At 36.0% G+C, this 10,319-nt stretch overlaps 1 pseudogene; it reads right to left on the bottom strand.

Annotated features, from left to right (window-relative positions):
• Nucleotides 1-2,185: 2,185 nt before the first annotated feature.
• On the bottom strand, nucleotides 2,186-9,169 carry LOC143607915 (kinesin-like protein KIN-4A; annotated as a pseudogene).
• Nucleotides 9,170-10,319: the final 1,150 nt, after the last annotated feature.

Below are 10,319 nucleotides of genomic sequence, written 5' to 3'. Positions count from 1 at the left end.
TGAAGAGTCAGAGGGAGTCTCTGACAGTGGGAGTTCAGAGTCTGAGGATGAACAGTCTCCACAAGAACCTGACCCGCCTCAGCACTGGGTTAGGAGGTCCACCAGAGTTTCTAAACAGCCGGTACGTTACAAACCTTCAGTTAATTATCTCCTTTTAACTGAAAATGGTGAGCCAGAGAGTTATTATGAAGCACTTAAGTTGAAAGATTCGCTCCAGTGGGAGCATGCTATGAAGGAGGAGATGAACTCTTTGAGTAAAAACCAGACATGGGTTTTAACCAAGTTTCCACCAGATAAAAGAGTTCTACAGAATAAATGGGTCTATAGAGTCAAGGAAGAACATGATGGGTCTAAACGATACAAAGCTCGTTTAGTGGTCAAGGGTTTCCAGCAAAAGAAGGGAATTGATTATAATGAAATATTCTCTCCAGTTGTGAAGATGACCACCATCAGATTGATCTTAAGTATTGTTGCTGCAGAAAATTTACATCTAGAGCAATTAGATGTTAAGACATCATTTTTACATGGTGATCTTGACGAGGAGATCTATATGGCACAACCTGAGGGATTTCAGGTTGCCGGGAAAGAAAAATGGGTCTGCAAATTGAAGAAAAGCTTGTATGGTCTGAAGCAGGCACCTAGGCAATGGTACCTAAAGTTTGATGATTTTATGGTGAGAACTGGGTACAAGAAATGCGAGGCCGACCATTGCTGCTACTTAAAGAAGTTTAAAGGCTCATATATCATTCTACTTCTTTATGTAGATGATATGTTAATTGCAGGATCTGATATGAAGGAGATTCGCAAGTTGAAGAAACAGTTGTCTGATGAATTTGAGATGAAAGATCTTGGTCCAGCCAAACAGATTTTGGGGATGAGTATATCCAGAAAGAAAGATGGCTCCATAACACTATCCCAAGAGAAATACATAGGGAAAGTGTTAGAAAGATTCAGGATGAATGATGAGAAGACTAAACCGAGAAACACACCTCTGGGAAGTCATTTCAAACTTACCAAAGACCAGTCTCCCAGAACAGAGGAAGAAAGAACAGAGATGGCTAAAGTTCCGTATGCATCTGCTGTTGGCAGTCTCATGTACGCCATGGTTTGTACACGGCTAGACATTGCTCATGCTGTCGGGGTAGTTAGTCGTTTTATGTCGGATCCGGGAAAGGAACATTGGGAAGCGGTGAAATGGTTACTCAGATACTTAAAGGGTACTTCCAGTTTGGGGTTATGTTTTAAGGGGAAGGATACAATTCTCAGGGGTTATTCAGATGCTGATCTGGGTGGATGTAAGAAGACGTTTAAAAGCACTACTGGTTATGTTTTCACAGTTGGGGGAACAGCAGTATGTTGGATGTCCAGACTTCAGAAAAGTGTTGCTTTATCAACCACTGAGGCAGAATATATGGCAGCAGCCGAAGCAAGTAAAGAATTAGTATGGTTGAGAACTTTTCTTGAAGAGTTGGGAAAGAAACAGGCAGAGTTCTTCTTATATTGTGACAATGAGAGTGCAGTGAAACTTGCGAAGAATCCAGTCTATCATTCGAAGACTAAGCACATCGGGAGGAGATATCACTTTGTCAGAGATTTGATCAGTGATGGTGTTTTCAGTTTGAAAAATATCTCAGGTGCTAAGAATCCAGCAGATATGTTCACCAAGCCGGTGATACTGGATAAGCTGAAGCTGTGCAGAGCTTCAGCAGGCCTTCAGGAATAATGTTGAGAAGGCGAAGGGTAACTAGGAGGTGCAAAACCAGATGGGTTTTATTTTACATGTACAAGACAATGCAGGTGAAGACATTTTACGTCTCCAAATGGGAGCAGGTTGAAATGTTTGACGCATCCAAGTGGTGGTTTAGAGAAGATGTCTCGAAGCCCAAGTGGGAGATTGTTATGTTGTGGTCTCCGATCCATCATGGGTCGGGTCCGGTTTAGACGAATAGACAGAATTAGGAGATTAAGCTGTTTGAGTTTTGGCCAAGCCCAAAAGCTCTAATCAGGCCCAGTTTAGTTAAAGGGTTAAACCCTAATTGTCTAGTCTATATATTCTCTCCTGTACTTGTAAATTGGTATCACTCAATAATAAGAAAACCCTAGTTATCGACAGTGGACGTAGGTCATACACCGTGACCGAACCACTTAAATCCTTGTGTCTCTTTCATTTATTCTTTCGGTTTTACTATTGTATTCGTGTTTGTGTGTGACTCCGAACCTAACACCATCGACCACGATTAGCAAATGTGCGTTCACGTTCTTCGGCCTCGGATAATTGTGAAGCCATTGATACAAGTGAATTTGATGAAATGTTTAACATGCTTTCCAATGAAGATATTCTTGACATTCTTGCATTTGGTGACAAAGAAGATGCCCTTAAAATACATAAATTACAACACACAAAATTAGCTGACTTTGTCAAAAGTAGGTGCTATAATGTGCGGTTTAGGTTTGGTGGTGGGTCAAATTGTCTATTTTTAAGAACTTGAAAATAAGAAAGAAATATACCTAGTAAGATCCCACTTATAGCAGAAACTACTTGAAGGGTTTAGTGCTTAGGTTTAAGGTATGCCAAGGGTGGGACAAGGATGTGCAAAAAAATCTGATAATCGAATCGTGTCTGAAACCGGGAAAACCAAACCGAATTGTGATAACCGAACTGAATTTAATCGGATAAACCGAATTAATTGAATAACCCAAAAGAATAAATTGGTTTAATCAGTTGAATTTGGTTCGGTTAGACATTCTAATTCGGATTGATTCAGTTTTTGGTTAGGGCCATAAAAGATTCAAAATCGAATAAACTAATACTCGAATCGACGAACACCCTTAGATGAGGGTAAACCTTTCTTCTATCCTAGAGGAAATATGCTATTATTTAGTGTATTAAATATGATTACAAGACTATATTACTAAATGTCAGCATAACTTCTTTTAATTCGAACGACTTAGGCATTGTAATTTTGATAATTTTATACCAAATTTTACTTGTTTTGACGTCTTATTAATAAGCTACAACCGAATAGACCTGTTTCATACTAATGGGTTGAATTTGCAATTATACCTAGAGAAGCCATTCTTTCCTCTTGGAGGGCTAACACCTTTTGAAGCATATTCATCAACTTGTTTGAGAACCGCTAGCTCTTCCGCAAGTGCAGTGCGTCTACATAAAAAACAATTTTTTCCCAATAAGATTAAAAATAAACATTTTTTTGTCAAGATTTATATTATAAAATAGGGATAATGTATATAGAGGCAACCCAAATATTCAACAATTTTCATTAAGTTCAACCAAAGGCGTGTCAAATGGCGAAAGTGCCCTTAACTTTTTTCAACAAATAATTTAACATATAACATGTTGACACCTCATCAAATATAGTTTTAAAATTTTAAAACCTTAAGCTCATATTCGTCATCTGGCATGTCCTTTGTCAAATGATTAGAAATTAGTTACTTACACTTGACTTTGTTTCTTATATTCGTGTCGAACTTCATGCACATTCACCATCACTTCAAGCTCATGATCAAGCCAACGCTGCAATGCCTTCTCATTATTCTGAGAATAAAAAGTTAAATTTGGATTTTTATAAAGCCCGAATATATAAAAAATGACATAATAATTAATAAGACCTAGATATTTACCTGTCCAATTGCTCCATTCCCATTGCTAGTCACTGTAACACAGAATGATTCAAATCAATTAGAAGATTATGAAAACATCAGTGAATGCTGTGAGGGACGTTTCTGTAATTTTGACCGAACTACAGGGACCAAAAATGTACTTACCTGAATTCTCACGGGTAGACCTGCGGGCTTCTAGCAATTCTTTTAGTCTCTTTGTTGCCATTGCAGCCTCTTCTGTCTTCCTTTGAAGAACCTAAATTTTTTTCAAAAAGTAGTAACAAATAAATTGAAATGAGGGAAATTTTAATTTTGACGATTGTGAATAAGAATAAAATAATTACTAACCATTTTTTGACATTGATTAAGAGCCTGTAATTTGTGTCTTCCATATTCATTCCTCCTTCCTTCCTTCTTTAGCTGAAGTTTAATAAAAAACCATTTTATTTATATCATTTGTATATAATCCAAAAAAACTAGAAAAGAGTATAATATATACCTGCAAAAGTTCTTTTTCGCGCGATGCTTTCCATTGTCGGAATTGTTCAGCTTCTTGTTTTATCTTGTGTTGTAGTTGAACCTACAATCACATCTAAATTAGTAGAAAATAAACTATAAAATTCATAGTTTATATAAATTTAAACTAATTCTGGGTTATGTATATATTTTTCCATTACTGCCTTAAGTTATATATATGGGCTTTAATTTAAACGAGACCTTTAACGGGCGAGCGAGAAAGCCACACCGACCTTGGTCAGGCTTGGCTCGGCTTGTTTACAGACAAAATCGTTTTTCTCACCTTTTGTGCCTTTATAAATTGTATTTCTTCTTGCAATCTTTTTGCTGCTTCATCACTCTTTTGTTTTTGCCTCGAAAGCTGAACTTGACTCTCTTGTTTCTTCTTGAGTTCCTGAATCTGATATTGAACAAAAATTAAAATTATTAAATTGTCATTGACCAACTAACATCTCAATTTAAACGGGCATGAAAAATTATCTACTTCTAACCTGTGATTCAAGGGACTTCAATTTGTGGGAGTGTAAATCTTGCATTTTTTGTGTTTGACCATCTGAAGAAGCAGACAGGTTTTCAACTTTAGTGAGCAATCGGTCCCTCTCTATCTGCATTAATAAAAAATATATATTTTAAAATGATACAAGCTGCAATACAGTTTGCTCACATGTATATTAATATTCATATTTCAACCTGCACTGCCAGTTTTTCTTGCTCGAGTTCCATTATTTTTTTCCCAAAATGTTGCTTGAGGATCATGGTATCAGATCCTTCAAAAAGTCTCATCTCTGACTGCAAATAAGTAATGGTTTATTATTAATATACGTAAATTCATACAGAAAATGAAATAAAACAATATAATAAATTATCACACCTCTTTTTGTTCTAAACGTGCGTTTAACTCGTGTAACTCCTTGTCCATAGAGTCTTGGCGAATGGTATGCTCTAACTCTTTAGCTGCTTCTTCCTCTATGACACCCAAATCACCTATATAATATTATTCAATAAATCAATAAAGAAAAAGATCCAAACATGTAGCAAGATTTACCCTATACATGGGTTGATTCTTAACACTAATTTGTCCTTTTATTCGAAAACTATTTTCTTCATATGTAATTTTGCATTTGACAAACTAATTGACTATTAGAGGTGTAAACGAGCCAAGCCGTTTGTGAGCTGCTTGAGATCGGCTCGCTGGAAGCTCGAACCAAGCCGAGATTATATGAGCTCGAGCTTGAGCCTAAAAATAAGCTTGTTTTACTAATCGAGCCCTGACTTGAGCCCAAGCTTCACCTATCGAGCCCGCTCGCTAGCCTGAATGAGCCTAAAATTAATATATATATTATTTAATATATATTTATATTGATCATCATTTTATACAAAATTATGATTAAAATAACTATATGAATGTATATAATTTAGTTATTAATTAATAAACAGTTTGACCCCGAGCCAAACCCGAGCGTGAAAACTGCTCACAAGCCGAACTCGAGCTTTAGAAATAGAGTTCGAGCTCTCATAAGTTAAACGAGCCAAGCTTGAGCTTAGCCATTTACACCCCTAGAACTAATCTACAATAACAATAGAACTCAATATTTTTGGACAGGAACTGTGTCTGGTCAGCCACTCGACCCATTTTGACGTGAAATAGAAATTGCACGTAGTGCACGTTCAAGAAAACTAAATTTAGAGGAGGAAAAAACCAACCATTTTCACTCATCGGATAATCAGATGAATCTACAGTTTGCAAACCCCTTTTAAGCCCTTCATTTTTTCTGCAAAAGGAATCACCAATCTGCCATAGGTACAGAGTTAAATGAGAATATGGTTCGGTTCTTGAAGCATAATTTATTATGCTATAATCATTGTCAAACGTTACGTACTTTGGCAGAACCCTTTCCAGATTGATCAATAACACCACCTCCCATACGGTACTCATGAAGTTCCCTGCATAGATCTTGATTTCTAGCTTCAAGCCAAGTGATCCTCTCCCGAAGAACCTGATTAAAGTTTATGTTACAATTATTAAATAAAGTTTTATCATATAATACGATTATAATGAGTTGCCGTTTTATAATTATATTTAACCTGTAATTCAACTGAAGAATCTCCACCACGAGCACAAAGTTCTGCTTGCAAGCATTCTAATTGTTGGCGCATCTTTAACATTTCATTGGACACCGGATCTCTATTCACCTATTCATTGGTTTAAAAGAAATTTATAACAATTAATGCACTACTTATAATCAATAGAAATTATACTGTTATAGCCGGATCGAGCTGCAAGCTTTTTAAAAAACCCTAGTGAAAAGAAAAAGGCGTATACTATACTCTTACCACTGGCTTATTTTGGATATTCCGAGCACGATTTGCATACTTTAACGTGTTTAGAGTTTCCTCAGTGTTTATATCAGCAGGACTAACACACGCTGGAGATAAAGAAAATTTAACGTTTACTTAGTCCAAAGACGTCAAATGAGCTTCAATACACTAAACAAAAATAGAATTAAAGATTTCTTGAAAGGAAGAATAAATGGTGTTTGGATTTGCATTTAAAAAACTCAAAACCCTATTAATAACACTAATAACTATAATTAACAAAACTAAAACGGGAGATGTTACCTATCATAACAGTTCTACTGTTCCCACCAAGTGAGTCCTGCAAGAGCCGAGTAAGTTTACTATCTCTGTATGGAACATGAGTGCCTTCTTTCCGTTTTTTCTCATCACCAAGGGCACTTATGACATTTCCAAGTGCAAGAAGACCCTTGTTAATATGAACGCCTATTCAACAATATTAAGCTATTAGTAACGGGCCAAAATGGATTCGTATTGAAACATATCATTTTTAGTACAAGAAAATAGACTTTGAGCGACTTTCAGCCTGTTTGACTTGTTAACCTGTTGACCTATAAGCTATTTTTATCTGACCCGTTTTGAGATAAAATACAACCCAAATAAACCATTCATAAATACCATCTTTACTCACCTTCTTTGAAGCGCATGCCATCTGAACCCGTTCGTTTAGCCCGTTCTGATCCAGCAAGATCAACTAAATGCAACTTGGCACAAAGATATTCATCACACATAGAATCATTTGAGTTTGACTTGCTCATTTGTTCTAATGTGATTGTAAATATCGCGTGTGAACGGCTGTATAAAGAGTTCAAAAGAAAATAATTAAAGAACAATTTCTGTAACGTTTCTTAAAGAATTTTCAAAAAAGTTTTAAATATAGTTGGGGTATTAACCTTGATTGATTATTCATGTTTGTGCTCCCGGTTGCCCGACTTAATGATCCATGCTCCAGGCAATCTGTCATTTCTTTTAGCGTTTTAACACTACATTCTGTAGTACCCGCGAGTGTTATGACACCATTAGACGTTTCACGAATTTGTATTGGTGGTTTCCCGGGAATATTTGTTTTCCCATTCTGCCCGTTTATTAGCTCCGATTTGTTATCCAACAAGTCCCGTACTTCTTCTTTTAAAATCTTCACATGAAAATTATTTGATTTGGCTTTTATTTATAAAAAATATTTATGGTTTTACATATTAAAGACCAAAGAGAAAGGTATTCTTCAACACACCTCAATGAAGGAAACATGCAACTGGAACTCTACTTGATGTTGTAAAGATTCAATCTTGTTGAATAATGCATTCATGGCTTGAGGAATAAGCCCTGTTTGGCAACCGTCTTTAAATCCAGTACCCATGGTGTATGTCTTGCCCGAACCAGTCTATAACATTAAATACATCAAATCTATCATAATGATCAATATCTTGTATTTGGATAAGGCCACTACCATACAAATACCACTCATATAGCCACATACTATCCAGACATCACTGACGTGTCATACAGCCCGTATGTCAGGGCTAAAAATGGTCAAACGGGTCGTTTTGATAGTCATACAGCCCATATGATATAGCGGAAAAGGTCATACTGGCCGTATGAGGGCCAAGTCATACGGCCCGTATGATGTTGTTGACTGATAAAAAAAATGACCCAAGTGACCACTGACAAAGACATACAGGTCGTATGACCTTTGTCGTAGCATCATACGGTCCATATGACATCATACAGCCCGTATGATGTGATTGGCAAGGTGGTGTACACTTTTGCGGGTGATGTACCAATCCTTGGATAATAGTGGTTCTGATTCAGACTATCCAACTACTTGTGGACTATTCTATTATTATCTGATTTATTAACTATTTTAATTAAATGTACCTGGCCATAAGCTAGAACTGTAGCATTATATCCTTGAAACAGGCCATCAACAAGAGAAGAAACACACTCTTCAAACATGGCTGATGGCGGGGACCCAGTGCTACCATACACATGATCAAAAGTGAAAGAATGTGTACCAAGTTGCACCTGCAATACAACCAAAGATTAAAATATACAAATAGTGTGCGCGTTCAATACAATGAAACGGTTATGTTGTTACAATTATCACAATTAATGAATTAAAATCAATATATAGGATGTGTTTATGCCATTATATGATTATAACTATATATAATTTAAGTGGTTCTAACACAATATGTATAAGTGCAGTTAAAGAAATATGTATAAATACATAATTAGGTAAATTGAATCAAAATTATGCAAGAAACTTCCCAATTTATGAAGAAAATCATATCTAGCAAACTCCATTACCAATAATACTCAGTTAATTTCATAATCAATAAAAAAACTCATCTATTTTAGAACATGCATTAATTTGTCGATCAATTCTCTTAAAAAACATTATTAAATTAAATTAAAACTTAATTATGAATCCTAGTTGACACCAGATCTCAATCAATGAATGAAAAAAGCAATCGCCTCATATACATTCAAAGCAACATTACATTGAATGAATGATTGCATGAATAATAATAACCTGTGGCTTTCCAGATACGACGGTGACGCAATCCTTACAGGCCTGAAGCCTTTCATCTCCGATAAGCGGCCGTATATGTACGGCTACTTTGACACAGCAATCATCGGCCGGAACCGGAATAAAGAAATGAATAATAATCAGAAAATGAAGTGTAATTTGACAAAACAGAGTGAGTAATATTAATTTTTATGGGGACTGAAAGTGAGTTAGTAACCCCCTTAAGAGAATGAAAGGCAAGGGGCAGTTGGGGAAGAAGAAGAAGATGTATGTGTGTGGGTGTGTGTTAACTGGACAACAGTCCGCAAACTTCTATACCACTCTTTCCGGAATTACCCTTCCTTCAACGGCTTTTGTTACCCCCCGCCTTTCTACTTTCTCTATTTACCCTTTTGCCACCCGTTTTTTCCCGGGAATTATTTATTTATTTATATAATAGTCGATGGGACTTTGTGTTTAATGTGACTCAGATTCGATATGAAAAAATATCTATCTATAAGTCTATAACAAATACAGATTTGGGTACACATTAAAACATTTACAGTATTATTTAATAACATGAATGTCACGTGGACCATTAACAGTCGATGGGACATGTTTCATGTGACTCAGATTCGATTCCTATCTCAAGCATTTAGTTTAACTGCATCAGGTGATGATGGAAGACTAGACGAGTATGTGACGTTTACAAGTTGGATCTTTGAATAGAATGAGTTTTATCTCACCAAACTATCGTGTCTTAGGTGAGAGTTTTTCCCAGATCGAAAAACGAGTGTATCCCGATATAATGAATTTATTCAGTAGCCCATTTGGAGGACTCGTTGGTTGTTCAAAAAAAAATATATTCATATAATAGCCACTGACTTTAGGAGTTGTTTGGTAGCATCTTAATCGTTCAGACTTGAGGTTATCTCTTAACCATTAAGAGGCTATTAAACAACCTCTTAAGTCTTGGGGTATACTTTAACTCCAAGGTGCTAACGTTGATCTGATAAAGGTTAACAAGTAGGACATTACACCCTTCATAGGTTAAGGAGCTTTAAAGGCAAGTTGGGTTAACGAGGCTTTAAAAGTCACTACACTCATACACCATAATTTAAAAATTGTTTTTAAATTAAACTAAAAGAGTTAAGCAGGGCTAAATCATTTCCTTTAAGTAAGATGGTGTTAAAAAAAAGGATAAAATGGGTGTTGTTGCTCATACGCAGAGTTATAAGGGGCATGAATTTATACCGAGTTGCCTTAGTTGAACTAATCAACAGGCATTGGAGGAGAGGTTGAAGATTACAATGTCTCA

Source organism: Bidens hawaiensis, unplaced genomic scaffold (assembly GCF_021521415.1).
Source record: "Bidens hawaiensis isolate Kalapana, Puna unplaced genomic scaffold, B.hawaiensis_p1.1 tig00089939_1, whole genome shotgun sequence".
Classification (NCBI taxonomy): domain Eukaryota; kingdom Viridiplantae; phylum Streptophyta; class Magnoliopsida; order Asterales; family Asteraceae; genus Bidens; species Bidens hawaiensis.
The sequence above is the reverse complement of the archived record's forward strand: the minus strand, read 5'-3'. Positions and strand labels throughout refer to the sequence as shown.